The sequence below is a fragment of the Podarcis vaucheri genome (assembly GCF_965113315.1).
Source record: "Podarcis vaucheri genome assembly, chromosome: 1".
Lineage (NCBI taxonomy): Eukaryota > Metazoa > Chordata > Lepidosauria > Squamata > Lacertidae > Podarcis > Podarcis vaucheri.
Genome location: NC_138759.1, coordinates 136284132 through 136298215, shown reverse-complemented (window position 1 = coordinate 136298215; position 14084 = coordinate 136284132). Strand labels below are relative to the sequence as shown.

Sequence of the window (14084 nt, the reverse complement as noted above, 5' to 3'; positions counted from 1 at the left end):
TTTATGCTGTTTTTGTACCAGAGCTGCGAGATCCGGGGTCCCAGGTGGGAGGCAGGCGGCTGGGAAAGGAGGCCCCCTCACCTGGCCTGAGCTCGGCTCCGCGGCGGGAGAGAGAGCGAGGGAGGGACCCGCATTCCCCGGGCGAGGCGGGGGGGGGGAGGCCTGGGGCTGCCCGTCGCCCCCCACCCCCGTCTGCGCGCGCTCGTGTGTGTCGGAAAGGACCCCCCCCCGCCCGCCGAGATGCGGAGCCCCGTCTTGGGCGGCTTCGGGGACGCGCCTGCCGAGCTCGCCTCCCCTCCACTTCCGGCGCGGAGGGGGCGGGGATGTTTTATTTTTTCAGGGAGGGGGAGAGGAAGAAAAAGGGAAACGGAGCTATTAATAGCGCCGCCGCCTGATTGGCTTAGGGAAGCAATATATATATATAAATATATATATAAATATATATCTCAAGCGGATTTTTGACCACGTGATTTTCCATCCGAAAACTCCAAGATGGCGGGTGCCGTCACGGGCTGATTCCGTTGGCGGCGCGCGCACCGCTGTGCCAGCGCCAAAGGGCCCGTCGGGCGCGTGTCCCGCCTGCCTCCTCCTCCTCCTCCCCGCCGCCGCCGCCGGCTGCCGCCGTGAGGGTCCCTCGCCCCGCAGCCGCCCCCCGTCTTCGCACGCAGGTCAGTGTAAGCGGCGGCGCGACTTCCCCGCCGACCCTCCCTCCCTCCCTCCCTGGCGGCGGCGGCGGGGGGGGCAGTTCTTCTCGCGGGGGGGGGGATGAGGATGGTTTGTGTTATTGTTATTCTTCCCCTCAGTTGTGTTCCTCAGGGCGGGCGGCGAGGATGCGCTGCCCCCCCCCGCCCGCTTGAAAGAGATGAGCCGCTTTCGCCCGCTGCCTTCCAAAGGCGCCTTTTTCGCTCCCCCCATTTCACGGGCCGCGGGCGGGGGGGGGCGGCCGGCGAGGGGGGGTGAATGGACGTGCAGGGTGTGTGTGGTGGGGTGACTGACGCCTGGGAGCGCCAATCAGGGCCCCGCCTGCTGCCTTGGCGGGCGCTTTTGAGCCGCCGTCTCCGCTGCCCCCCACGTTGGGCTGAGGAGGGGAGGGGAGGGGAGGGCGGGCCTTGGGGTCCTTGATCGACACCTGCGCCGGCCTCGCCCCCCCCCCCGTGCCGCCCCGGCGCGCTCTCCCCGGGCGCGGAGGGGAGGGAGCCGCCCTTGCCCGCCCCGGGGCTGCCGGAGCCTCTTCCTCGACCCCCCGCGAGAGATCCCTGCTTGGTCCAGGAGCCGCGCCCGCCTCGCCCCGCCGCCGCCGTCCGAGGCGCCCGAGGGTGAGTCTATAACGGGGGCCGGGCGCGAGGGATGCGGCGGCTGCGGCGCGGAGACGCCCATGGGGCGAGGCTGGGCGGCGTCCGCCCTCCCTCCCTCCCGGCAATCCCGGCCCCGGCGGCGGAGGGAAGGGGAGGCGAAGGGCGGCCGGTCCCGCTGCGCTGGCGGCCAGGCAGCCTGGCATCTCCGGCGAGGCCAAGCCCTTCGAGAGGCAGCTCTTGCCGGCCACGCAGGCCCGTCCGCCAGGTGCTCCCGGTCCGGCCAAGAGGGCACTTGCGCTGCCAGAGCTTCCCGGGCCTTTCGGGGGGTCGCCGCCCGCTTTGGACGCCTGAAGTACGTGCGCCTGAGGGTTTCCTTGCCTAATCTCTGCCTTTGGAGCCCCGAGTCTCGTCTGGCGGGGCGATGGGGAAAAGGAAATAGCAGCCAGAAGACGAGAGTTTTTGTTGCTGGGAAAGTGCTTTTAACTTTTACATATGAGGCTTGTTTACGGATTCGAGCATCTTTCCCATCTCTCCTTCCTTGGAGGTTTTTACGCAGAGGTTGGACGACCAACCGTCTCTCACCGATGATTTAGTTGAGATTCCTGCATAGCGGGGTTGACTAGATGGCCCTGGCGCCCCTTCCCGCTCTACAGTTATATTCTCCTCATCTCATGTATCTTGGGTATAGTTCATTAATGGAGCTTTGCTTGCATAAGGTTTCATGCTCAATTCCTGGCATCACCCGAGATCCTTTTTAATTGGAAACAGGGCTCTAAACAGCCACTGCCAGTTGAACTAGACAGTCTCGGGCAAGATGGGCCACTGACATGAGATATGCGTAAGAAACATATAAGTCTTATATCAGTCATATGTATTTAATGATTCTCTCTCCCTCCCACCCCAGGTTTGGGTTAAAACTGTCTGTTCTTGCTGTGCCGTATCACAGGTTGTGCTTGCTTACAACTTGTTCTCAACGCAATCTTGCTTTACCTTGGTCTTTCAGGCTCAGATACAGATGGGCAGGATGGAATGCCTGGGAGAAACAACAATGTCCCATATTGTCCTGGATCTGTATCCCCTTAGGAAGCATTTGAGCCCTAGGGTTCATCCACACTTCCACTTTCCCCACCTCTTTTCCCCGTGAAAACCCACTCTTTATCACTGAACTGGAGCATATGTAAGTTGGATTTTTTGTGGATTGACATTTGCTCTGATTCATTGTTAGAGTGGGTTTTCCTGGAGAAAGTGGTGGGGCAAACGAAAAGCTTTTTAGATCTGCGTGTAGAAAGCATGGGACAAGCAGAAAACCTTGGAACTGTGCTTTCTAGGCACAGGGCAAGCAAAGTGCAGACATAGGGTTGACCTATGCCTCTTCGTTTCTTACATCAGGAGCTGGCAGGATGGTGAGGGCACATTTTTAGTACCTTGCACAGTTCTCATGCTGTCTTACTCCAGAGTAGGCTTCTGTGTGTCATTACTGTAAGAATGAAGGACACAAGAGTTTAGGTTTCTTTTTCTGGATTTGGAACTGTGAGATGAACGATAAAAATGTTCATTCATCACCATATTAATATTTCCAGCTGTAGATATGCTGTAAAATATCTGGGGATGCTTTGGAACCTGAGATGTTTGGTGGGGATGAAATGGACTGGGTGGTATGGTGTTACAGCAGAGAAGAAGGGGTCAAGAATTATTTTCCAGTGTGCGTCTTCTTTTCTTCAGATTGCACTTTCAGCAGCACTTTGCAACAGAAAAGATGTATGAGAAAAGATTTGTGAACTCAGTTGTCTAACCTGATATTTTTTGTAAGGTCCTGTGAGCAACTTTTAGAGAAGAGGCATTGCACAAATGCACTGAAACATAAATAATTAAGTAACCTGTTCTTGCTCAAAATCGGTATGCTCACCTCTCAATGCTGTCAATATGCACTTTTTCTTATTGTCTCTTTAAAATCTATGAAACAGGTGGACCATTTTCAAAATTTGCTTTGACACTTTTCATTACTGACACAACTATCTGTTGCAGCTAGGAAACACAGCTATACACACTATACTCCAAGTCATTAGCAGTCGTGCCAGTTTTGCCCCTTCTGATTCTGAGAAGAGTCCACATTTCCCACTCTTAAACCCATCCTGTCAGCTCCTGATGGAAACAAGACAGTCAACCCAAGAATGATTTTTCTAGCAATATAGTAAGGCTTGGATACTTCATGAGGTAACAGGAAGAGGACAGCATAGGACATATTTACTGGTTCTTTATCTGGATTTCACCCTGAAAGACCAAATAAGAGTATTAATATGCGGAAAGTAAATTGGAAGCAAGCACAGTTTGTGACATTACACAACATCATTGCTGATCATGGGGCATGTATATGAAGGCACTAGGCTTGTCTTCTGATTTTTGGGCATTGTGGGAGCCTTAACTCTGATTGTAGACTGGCAGGTTTAGCATTTTATTATTGACTTTTATTGGTTTTTGAAAAGAAAATGCATTAAAATTTTATGGGCTGTTTAAACATGATAGTAGTTGTTTTCTAACATAAGTTTTGAACATAATTGGTAGTTCTCAATTATACATTCACTTGCATTCACACTCCAAACTGTACATTGCTAACTGAAGTGGAATGCAGAATATTACAGCATGAATTTGCATAAAGTTCGGTTTAAAAGTTCGAACAACTAACTGCATGGCAAATCATTTTTGAAAGTAAAAAGAGAGAGAATGTCTTAAATCCTCTTAAGTTCAGTAGAATGGCCTGGACAAATCTTGTCCAAATCTAAGAGCCATCTCCAAAATATAGGAGCCAGAGTTAATAACTGACATTTTAATGTACCAGAACCAGGGTATATTTGATTTAAATCAAATCATTATAAATCGCGAATAAAATCACTAGGCAGTAAGACTTGATTTAAATCGGGGGGGGGGGTTACAGAAAGACATTCCTGCTGGTATAATCTTAATATTTACAACCAGATGAAAGTTTCATTTTTGGAATAATAAATTTTCAGAGTAGTTTTTACAGTTATATGAAAAATTACTGATTTGTTATACTATTAGAAATACATAGACAGATAATTATGAAATTATTGTGAGGTTTAATAAGTTAACTGTTTATATTTGGACAACTTTTCTGCTGTACTTTATTGGAAGGAGAAAAATAATCATTTCCTTAGTAACAATTTACCGTATTTTTCGCCCCATAGGACGCACTTTTTCCCCTCCAAAAATGAAGGGGAAATGTGTGTGCGTCCTATGGGGCAAATGCAGGCTTTCGCTGAAGCCTGGAGAGCGAGAGGGGTCGGTGTGCACTGACCCCTTTCGCTCTCCAGGCTTCAGGAGAGCCCCACCGCCAGCCCCACAAGCTTGGGGGACAGCGGGAGGCGCAGCGCGTCTTTCCCGCTGTCCCCCAACTTGGTTAGAAAGCTTCCCCCTCCTCCAGCCCCGCATTGCTCTGGGTCCCGTTCTGGGGGCTGGCGTCGGGGGAAGCTCGGGCTTCTCCCGCCCCAGCTCCGCGCCTGGAGGGGAAAAATAATTTCCCCCCCTTTATTCCCCCCCCCCAAATCTAGGTGCGTCCTATGGGCCGGTGCGTCCTATAGGGCGAAAAATACGGCAAACAATTTATTTAACTAAAAAAAATTATAGCATATGTATCCATGTTTGTTAACTGATGCGGTTAAGCATTCTTTTTTTTTTAAAAAAAAAAACACCTTAGACTGAGTTTCAGCACACATGAAAAATTTAAAACAAATCCTTGTTTCTTGATGAATAGCCTTTGGACTATAATGCAACTTAAACAGAAACCTATCTTTAGAAAGTTTTTTTCCTCCAAAAGCATTTTATTTTAAAAATCCAATTTAAATAAAAAAGATCTGATTTAAATAAAAAAAGTCTGATTTTTTAAAATATAAAAAATCATTGATTTTTAACCACCCTGACCACAACTCCAGATCCTAGAAAGCAATATCAACTCACCACTGAGTTGGCTCCAGAAACTTGTCCAGTCCTGCAGTAGGATTTGTGCACAACCTGCATTAGAGTGAAATTAGCTGCATTTCCAATTCTTTTCCTAGAGGCTTACTTCGGAGTTTACACTGGTACTGTTCATAATGACCATTTCATGTTTGTAAGAACTCAGTTGTTTAGTGTGGCAGCACCTACACTTTGGAGCTTCTTGCTTATTGATATCAAGCAGGTGCTTTCACTGTATGCTTTTTGGCCCCTGCTAAAAACATTGTTTAGACAAGCCTACTCAGATTATGTAGAAAATTGCTGTGAATTTTAACTTGTTTTAGTATTTTAGGTTTTCGTATGTTTAAAGTATTACAAACCTTTCTTGATTTTATTGTTCTTTTTTGTAATCCCTGTTCAAATACTTTTTAACAATCAAGCAGTATCTACATTTTATGAAAATAAAATAAATACATAAATGATAGTATCATAATTTAAAAATGACTTAACTCAGCCTCTAAAAGCCACACATAAAAGGTGAGTTTTTTTTTGATGTGTAAATGTATAAGAAGTTGGAGCAAGATGCACAGATGCAGAGCCACAACTAAAAAACTCTTCGTGGGCCCTCGCAATACACATCTCATTTAACAGACCACCAGCAGAGCCTCATCTGTTCAGCTTAATACATTGGTATGATGATATGGAGCAAGGCTATTTCCTTGGATATTTGGGGCCCAGTTGTCTGGGGTGCTAAATGTCAACATAAGCACCTTGAATTGGACCTAGAAGACGACTGCCAACCCGTGCAGCTGTTAGAGAATGAATTATATGCAGCTGACCTGCTGTTCCTATCAGCACTCTGGATGCCACATCTCGCACAAGTTTGCAACTTCTGGATTGTCTTTAAGGGCAGTCTCATGTAGGTGCATTACATTAGTGAGAGCATGAATTATAGTACCAGGCTATCCCTGTGCAGAAATGGGTGTGCTAGATGCTCCTAGCCACTGAAGTCACTTGGACCTCAACTGACAACGATTGTTCTAGGAGCACCTTGAACTTCCAACCTGCTCCTTTAAAGAGTGTGCAACCACATCATAGCACAGACTTCAGAACCACCCACCCACCCACAGGACCTGCATCTTGTTTGAATTCAGTTTCAGTTTATGGATATACATTTAGCCCATTAATCCACACACCAATTCAGAACCATCACTGCCTCCTCTGATACCATAAGCTGGGTGTTATTAGCATTTTGATGGCACTTTGCTCTAAATTTCCTGATGACTACGCCCAGTGGCTTAGTTTAATATAGATATTAAACAACATGGGCCACAAGACTGGCCCTTCAGGAACCCCTAGGACAGCTGCCATGACTAAACAGAAGATGCCTAATTCTATTTATATAAACCACTGAATATAGGCTGTTTACTGGCTGTTCACAAACACAAAAATTATACAACAATTTTCAGCTTTCTAATGTCTTTCTCCTACATGGCATACTTTGATCCAACAACCAACCATTTGAGGAAATAGCTACTATGGTTGGGTGTTATTAGATGCAGAATCATTGCTGTGGGTTGGAGGCACATACCCAATTCTTCCAAAGAATCAACTCCTATTCAGTTAGCTCTCAATCCACTCATTTTCCATCTGGCTAGAAACTCAGCCCCCTGTCCTGTCCCCCCCAAGAAGGAATGGATAAGGATATAAGGGGCAGTGAACCACCAGTGGAAGCCCCCAACCTGAAGCCTGTCCCCACTTGCTGTTTCTGCTACTCAAGTTACAATCATTCACTTTCTGCTCTCTGCCTTCCAGGAGTCTGCGTTGCTGTGGCCTGGGCCTGGCCCTGCTCCAGAAAAATAGGTTTCTTTGAGCAATTCCCATTGAAAAATAGTGTTCAGGATGGCAACAAGACTTGCCAGTCTTCTAAATAGACTTACTTCCTTGTGACTGGTGGCACCTAGCCAATCAGGGCACAGATATTTACATTAATCATGAGGAAAAAGTTTTTGGCATAAATTGTGTCTGTGATTAACATCCACAACCATTTAATTTCAAGCAGTGTTTGAAACTCCTGTTGTTCTGGGCACATTTTGTGACAGGGAATTTCATTAGCACGAGCAGTTTCTGAGCTCTGGGCGCAGTTCTACACCTAAGATTTCAAATTAAAACTGCAGAGTGGAAGGAAAGGAGGACTTTTTCTGCTTCCCTACTTCCAGCTACTCTGAAGCCTGGAGAAGAGATCCTCTTAAGAATATTTGGGGGGTGGGAAGGACTAGACCATGTGAAAAATGAACATAATATTTTAGCTGCGGTTCATTCATTTTCAGCTTTGTAGTCTTGTAGACATTCCATTGTTCCCATAACCTAGGTTTAAGGTGCCATTTAGCTCCTAGCTTTCATATCTCAGTTTCTAACACTGACTTCAAGCACTGTGGCTCCCATGAAAGCAGTAGTAGCAACCCTGGGAGTTCTCAGAACCAGACCAGCAGCAACAATATAGTTTTAATCTCCTCTCCCCTTTCCTTCCTTAATGCTTTGGATATGAGAGGGGACGTCTTCGATTGCCCTGAAATGGCATTTTGTAGCTTTGTTTTTTGTATGTGTTTTTGTTTTGTTGGCTTGTACACTCTGTTGGTCTTAAATTAATTGGCTTTGGGTCTGACAAGTTTGCATGCCCTGAAATGGGGTTTGGCAACAGAACTGTGGCTGTTAAAATTTAGTGAATGCATTTCAAGGCCTGGAGCAGCCTCTCAAATTTTGTTGAATCTTCATTCTTAGGAAAGATACACCTGTTGAGTATCTGCCTCTGCTGTGGCAGTTAAAGGTGCAGTAGTTTTGTGTAGAGAAAAGGTGGTAATCATACTTGTCCCTGCAATTTTATGACCTCTGGCATCTTTCTAGACTATATAGCTGGCAGCAGAATTGCCAGTTTTTTTACTGTTTCTTCTCCTATGAGTACCAGTAGCCATGCCGTGAAGAGCTTCGCCTGCTTAATTTCTGCATTGCAAACTGCTCTTAAAGGCAGAAGAACAGGACCAGTAGAAAGAAGAGAATCCTAAAATGGCCATTCAATATGCGCTTTCTTGGGAGCAAGTCCTAATGCATTCTACAAGGCTCATTTGTGAGTAAACGTTTATAGCACTGGGTTGTAAAATAACACTGTTTTTTGAGGTCATGTTTGCTGGACTGTATAAGATTATTGCATTTTCACTATATGTAATGTTTGTTTATACTATAATTACTAGCAGCCCTATGCATTTTACCCAGAAGTCCCACTATGCTCAGTGGGTTTACTCTTAACGTGAATTTCTGTAGCCTTGCACCTTGCAGTGTTCTTGCCTATTGTTATTCCTGCCTAGCCTTCTTTGGGATGCTGTCTCTGTCCCTGCTCCCTCTAGCTGGTGATCACCAGCAGCCACTGTGCTGAATGATTTGGCTGAGGTGTGTGTAAATCTACACTAAATATGGGCAGGGCCCATGGCTCAGTGGTAGGGCTTTTGCTTTGTCTGCAGAAGGTGCCAGTTCAATCCCTGACATCTCCCGGTAGGAATGGGAATTTTCCTTGCTTGAAATCTTTGAGAACATAATCATGTTCAAATGAATGAATGGTTTTAGAAAGCCATTCCTTTCATTAAGCCTGACCTTTCCCTCTCTACCCTCTCTTTGTCAGTCAGACCTCTTCAACCCTCAAAAGTACTTCACTGTTGCATCAGTTGACATTTCCTGCAGATGGAGAAGGGGATCCATGTATGGTTGTCCCTGCCCACTTGCTCCACTGCACAGGAAGAAGTAAATTGGGAAGAGGTCATCTGAGTGGATCAGGAGACCTCTCCCCAGTTTGATACCATCGACCATGACAGCCTTCTGGACCGTCTAGAGGGGCTGGGAGCTGCTCCTTCTTGAAAGTGTCCAGAAAGTGGTGTGGGGGGATGAGTGTTCGGACCTCTGGGCTCTCACTTGTGGGGTGCCTCAGGGTTCCGTTCCCTCCCCCATGCTTTTTAACATCTATATGAAGCCGCTGGGAGAGACCATCAGGGGGTTTGGGCTCTACCTCTCTTTTAAATCAGAACCAGTGAAGGTGGTGAAGGTCATGTGTGTGAGTGTCTGGAGGCAGTTGGAGGATGGATGGCAGCTAACAGATTGAGGTTGAATCCTGACAAGACAGAAGTACTGTTTTGGGGGGATGGGACGTGCAGGTGTGGAGGACTCCCTGGTCCTGAATGGGGTAACGGTCCCCCTGACCAGGTGCGCAGCCTGGGAGTCATTTGGGACTCACAGCTGTCCATGGAGACATAGGTCAATTCTGTGTCCAGGGCAGCTGTCAAGGAAATAAACAACTATCTGACTTTCTGAAGGCAGCCCTGTTTAGGGAAATTATTAATGTTTGATGTGGTATTGTGCTTTTAATTCTGTTGGGAGCCGCCCAGATTGGCTGGGGAAACCCAGCCTGATGGGCGGGGTATTAATAATAATAATAATAATAATAATAATAATAATAATAAATTTAGTTACTTACCTCCTGACCAACTTTACAGCAGGTTGCTCTCTGCATAGCTCTAAGATAGCCTTGAGCTTTGATCCCCGCTCCAAATTTGGCCACCTGGCCTTTCTCCTGCTTCCCACCTTAGGACTGCACTGCAGTGCTTGTGTGTGTGTGTGTGTGTGTGAGAGAGAGAGAGAGAGAGAGAGAGAGAGAAAGAGGGAGAGGGAGGGAGGGAAGAAAGAAATAAAGAAAGAGGAAAGAGTGGAGGAGAATGGAAGGGATTGGAGGGCTGAGGCATTGGAAAGCCTGACCTCGCCACCATCTTTGCTAACTCACCTGCTGACATGGAGCGGCCTTAGGTTGCATGCGGAGGGGGCTGTGGGGCTCCCTGCCCAGGTGCACCTCAGTGGCGGCTCTGGCAACACAACACCTTGCTTTGGTAAGCAGGGAACTTGGGAGAGGGGCTCTGTCCATGGTATCCCTCCCCTCACATAGGAGCCAACTCCTAGGGGCTGAGGGGTCTTTGGTCCTCCCAATAAACTATTGGGGGGCTGCCCCCCAAGTTGATGGTGTTACCATTCAAATGGTGTGTGTGGCTGCATGCGCCGCATCATGTGGTCAATTATGCAGGGTGAGGCTTACCTCCCCCCTCATTTTATTCAAGTTGGCATCCCTGCTCCCAGAAGAAAAAGGCCTTGTCCTAGAGCTGCTTAGATGTCTCAGCCAGGGCCTTGGCAAGTGCCCCCTGCTGTAGACAGCAGTACAGGTTGTGGACCCTTCCTGGGCATCCAGGTGTATGTGACCCCTCAGACTGCAGCCCCGTGGATGTTGTGGAGCTGGGAGGTGATGAACAAAATCAATCCTCCTAGCAAACTGGGAAAATATCATCTCACTTACCCGGTTTAGGACATTTGACACCTTTCCTCCGCAGAGTATGTTTTTCTTTGAGAAAAATAAGTGGCTTACTTAAATGTAAACTAAGCTTTAATAATAAAGAAAACTATAACAAAATAACATAATGAGAGAAATTAAATACAACAACATGAGATAAGTATGAGGCAAGAAACAAGAAGACGCTGTTGGTCCCCCTTAGCTGAAACTTAACGGAACACCCTGAAGGGAAGGCTGATTCTGGAGCAGAACACACAAGCAGAGCCTACCAGATCCCAAACATTCTACTGATCAGATTAGGCCCCCCTTTTTTTCTTACTTTGGCCACCATCTTGGGGGGATGCCCTCTTCTGCTACCTTCTATTTTTCCTCCCCCACTCCAGTGGCAGAGTTCCAGAGGGTGCTGGAAAGTCTTTGAGGTATATAAGTGCCACCGTACAAGTGCAGGTCCTCTGTCAAAGCCCCACAAGAGTTGGCTTGGTTTCACATCTCAGGCAAACAGTTTTGGCCTTGAGAGTGAGGCTGACCACACATCTTTCAGGCATGAACCTAAACAACTCTTCCTTCCTCTTTGCACAGGCTCTCATATCGGAATTTCCAGTGCTATTTCCAGGAATTTCCAGTGCTGTTTTTTCTAGAAAAAGAGGTGCTGGAACTCACCATGAACATCTCCCTCATTCTTTTAGAATGGCAATGGCACCCAACAGAGATGCCGGAACTGAGTTCCTGTGAGTTCCCCCTGGGAAAAAACCCTGGGAATTTCTATATGTGGATACAGTCAAACCTTGGTTGTTGAACATAATCTGTTCTGGAAGCCCATTTGGCTTCCAAAATGTTCAACAACTGAGACGTGGCTTCCGATTGGCTGCAGGAGCTTCCTGCATTCAAGTGGAAGCCGCGTTGGACGTTCAGCTTCTGAAAAACGTTCGAAAACTGGAGCATTTACTTCTGGGTTTTCAGGATCTGAGGTTTGTCTGCACCCACTTACTACAGGAGCTGTGCAAACGTGCCATACTTCAGTGGATGCACTACCGTTCTTTGTCAGGGCCATAATCATGGATGTAGCTGTGCCCAGGCAGCTATGACTAAATAATTGGAAAGCAAAGGTAAAGGCCTAGAGAAGTTTTCCAGTGACCCCTTAAATGAGGGCAAACTTTTTGGGGATGGGCTTGGTTATGTCTTGGTGGAAGCTAGTCACAAGAGGAAAGTATTGCTCCAGGGACCAAAGAGATGATTGGAGGGGAAGCAAGGGCAGCCTTTCCTCCTTTCGTTCTGTTAAGATTTGCTCTGCTCCCAGGGATGGCAGAGGTTCTAGGCCCTCCTAGGGTGGACAGGGCTTTGCTGCAATGACAGCAGTGGTAGAGATAGACTACCTTCTCCAAAGCTGGCCTGGCAGGCAGGCTGGCAGTTTGGCAGGGAAGGCAACAATAGTAACAGCCATAGGCATGACCAGGCACCCATACCAGTGGTTGGCCTCCACCATGGAGCAATGGATTCTGAGCATCATCAGATGGATACTTCACCACTTTGCTTCTTGCTCCAGGGCCTGCAAGTGTCAAAAACATCAATTGACGCTACAGGTCATCAAGCATATTCAGGACATCAAGGCAACAGAAGTTGTGCCATATTCTCAGATTCTATTTGCTATTCCCAGTAAGTTGGGGGACCAGAGTACCATATTGAATTTGAAGTGGGCCATTGGATTGTTGATAAGAAAGTTCTGGATGGAGACTCTCCAGACATTACTGGAGAACATTGAGTCTGGGGACTTCATGTACTTCCAGGACTTGACAGAAGTCTAGCTATATATACAGATTCACCCATTGCATTTCCAGAAGGTGTGCTCTGTCTACCCGAGTAGATGCTACCAATACAGCTCTCTCATTTGGTTTAACCATTCCTCCAAGCATGTTTACAAAGGTATAGGTGGCAGTGGTACTACATTTGAGAAGGCAGGGTATCCACATGTTCCTTTACTTGGTTGGCATTCTTGTGTGCTCAGACTCTCTCCCACATGCCCACCATCAGGATGTCACAACAATACAGGATTGCCAGCATGATTTCAGATAAATATGGAAAGGAGTTAGCTAGGAGCTTTACAGGAGATGACACATCTAGCAGCAGTGATCAGCACCCAGATGGCGTGGTGAGTCTGCCAAGGAAGCACATCTCCATACTGCATAAGGTGGTGGGAGTAGTTCTTGTTTCACAAAGGCTAGACATCTTCCATTTAGCCCAGGGAGCAATAATTGCTTCCATAGGGTGCATCCCATGGGTGCGGTTCCATTCAAGTCTGCTCCAGTCAGCTTTCCTCCCTTTATCAATAAGAGATTGTACACCACCACTATGTTAAAAGTTCAACTGAGCAAAAGGGTGAGGTGTTCTCTCCTCTGGTAGCTCTCTGCAGCTCTCTACAGTGAAGTCTCTTTCCAGGAGGTGCTCCAGATCACTGTGGATGTGTGGCTCTCAGACTAAGGGGCACATACATATGGGCAGTGAAAATCATTTGGGGGAAAATCCATTAAACTTTGGGCCTGGAAGAGGCAGAAAGACTGATAAACTGTCTGGAGCTGCAAGCAGTAAGGTTGGTCCGTCTCCATTTCTTACCTCTGGTAATCCACAGATGTCCATGTTCTCATGGGCAATATGACCACCAAGGCCCCAGAGATAAATAGACAGGGGTCCAGATATCACTCTCTTCTCTGGATTAGACAGAGAAGCATCTAGAATCCCTGTCAGCCAACCACATCCTCCAATGTGTAAGTAGAATGGAGTCTACATCAACAGGTGTTTCTACAGATCACAGACATGTTCTGAATGCCTGTGGTGAACCTGTTTGTAAGTCTGGAAAATAGGAAGCTGAGCATGTTCTTGTCTCTCCTCAGGACCCAAGGGGCCTTGGGCATGGATGCCCTGATGTCAGAATTGCCGTATAGTTGTATGCCATTCTTTTCTTGCCTCTTATCCAAAGGGTACTTAGGAGGAACAGGACAGCAGAGAGGGAGGGGATTGCTGTGGCCTCCTGCTGGGTTTAAAGGGCCTGGTTCTTAGACCTAAGCACCATAATATATATGGTGAGGCTAAGGAGAAAACACCTACACCAGAGCTTTCCAAACTTTTCATGTTGATGACAAACTCCCCCCCATTTTATAATTTTATTTTGTCAAAGTAATAATAATAAATAAGAATAAAAATGTGCACCCCACCGCCAAGACCATTCCATTGTAACTATCCAACCTCCGAAAAATTTAACACCTCTTGCGATAGTTTGATCCCTTTCTATTTTAACAGTACAGATTCTACAAACACCTTCCATATCTCTTCAAAATAATTTCTCCTGCATATTCCCCGTCGTACCTTAATAGCACATGCTCATTTATCATTAATATTTATATCCCACACTTCTTTATACCATTCTTCCATTTTATATTCACCTTGCCCCTTCCACTTCCTAGCTATAATAA

General features: G+C 46.9%; 1 protein-coding gene across 4 annotated transcripts in view; it reads left to right on the top strand.

Moving 5' to 3' along the window:
• The first annotated feature begins 478 nt into the window (after nucleotides 1-478).
• The window catches only part of HDAC4 (histone deacetylase 4), a 123503-nt gene continuing 109897 nt past the window's right edge, over nucleotides 479-14084 (top strand). Inside the window, exon 1 of one of the 4 annotated variants that reach the window (XM_082229215.1) lies at nucleotides 479-668. The gene's annotated coding sequence lies outside the window, so the exon portion shown is untranslated. The remainder of the gene's footprint in view (nucleotides 669-14084) is intronic. The other 3 variants (XM_082229214.1, XM_082229212.1, XM_082229213.1) reach the window with 3 other exon arrangements.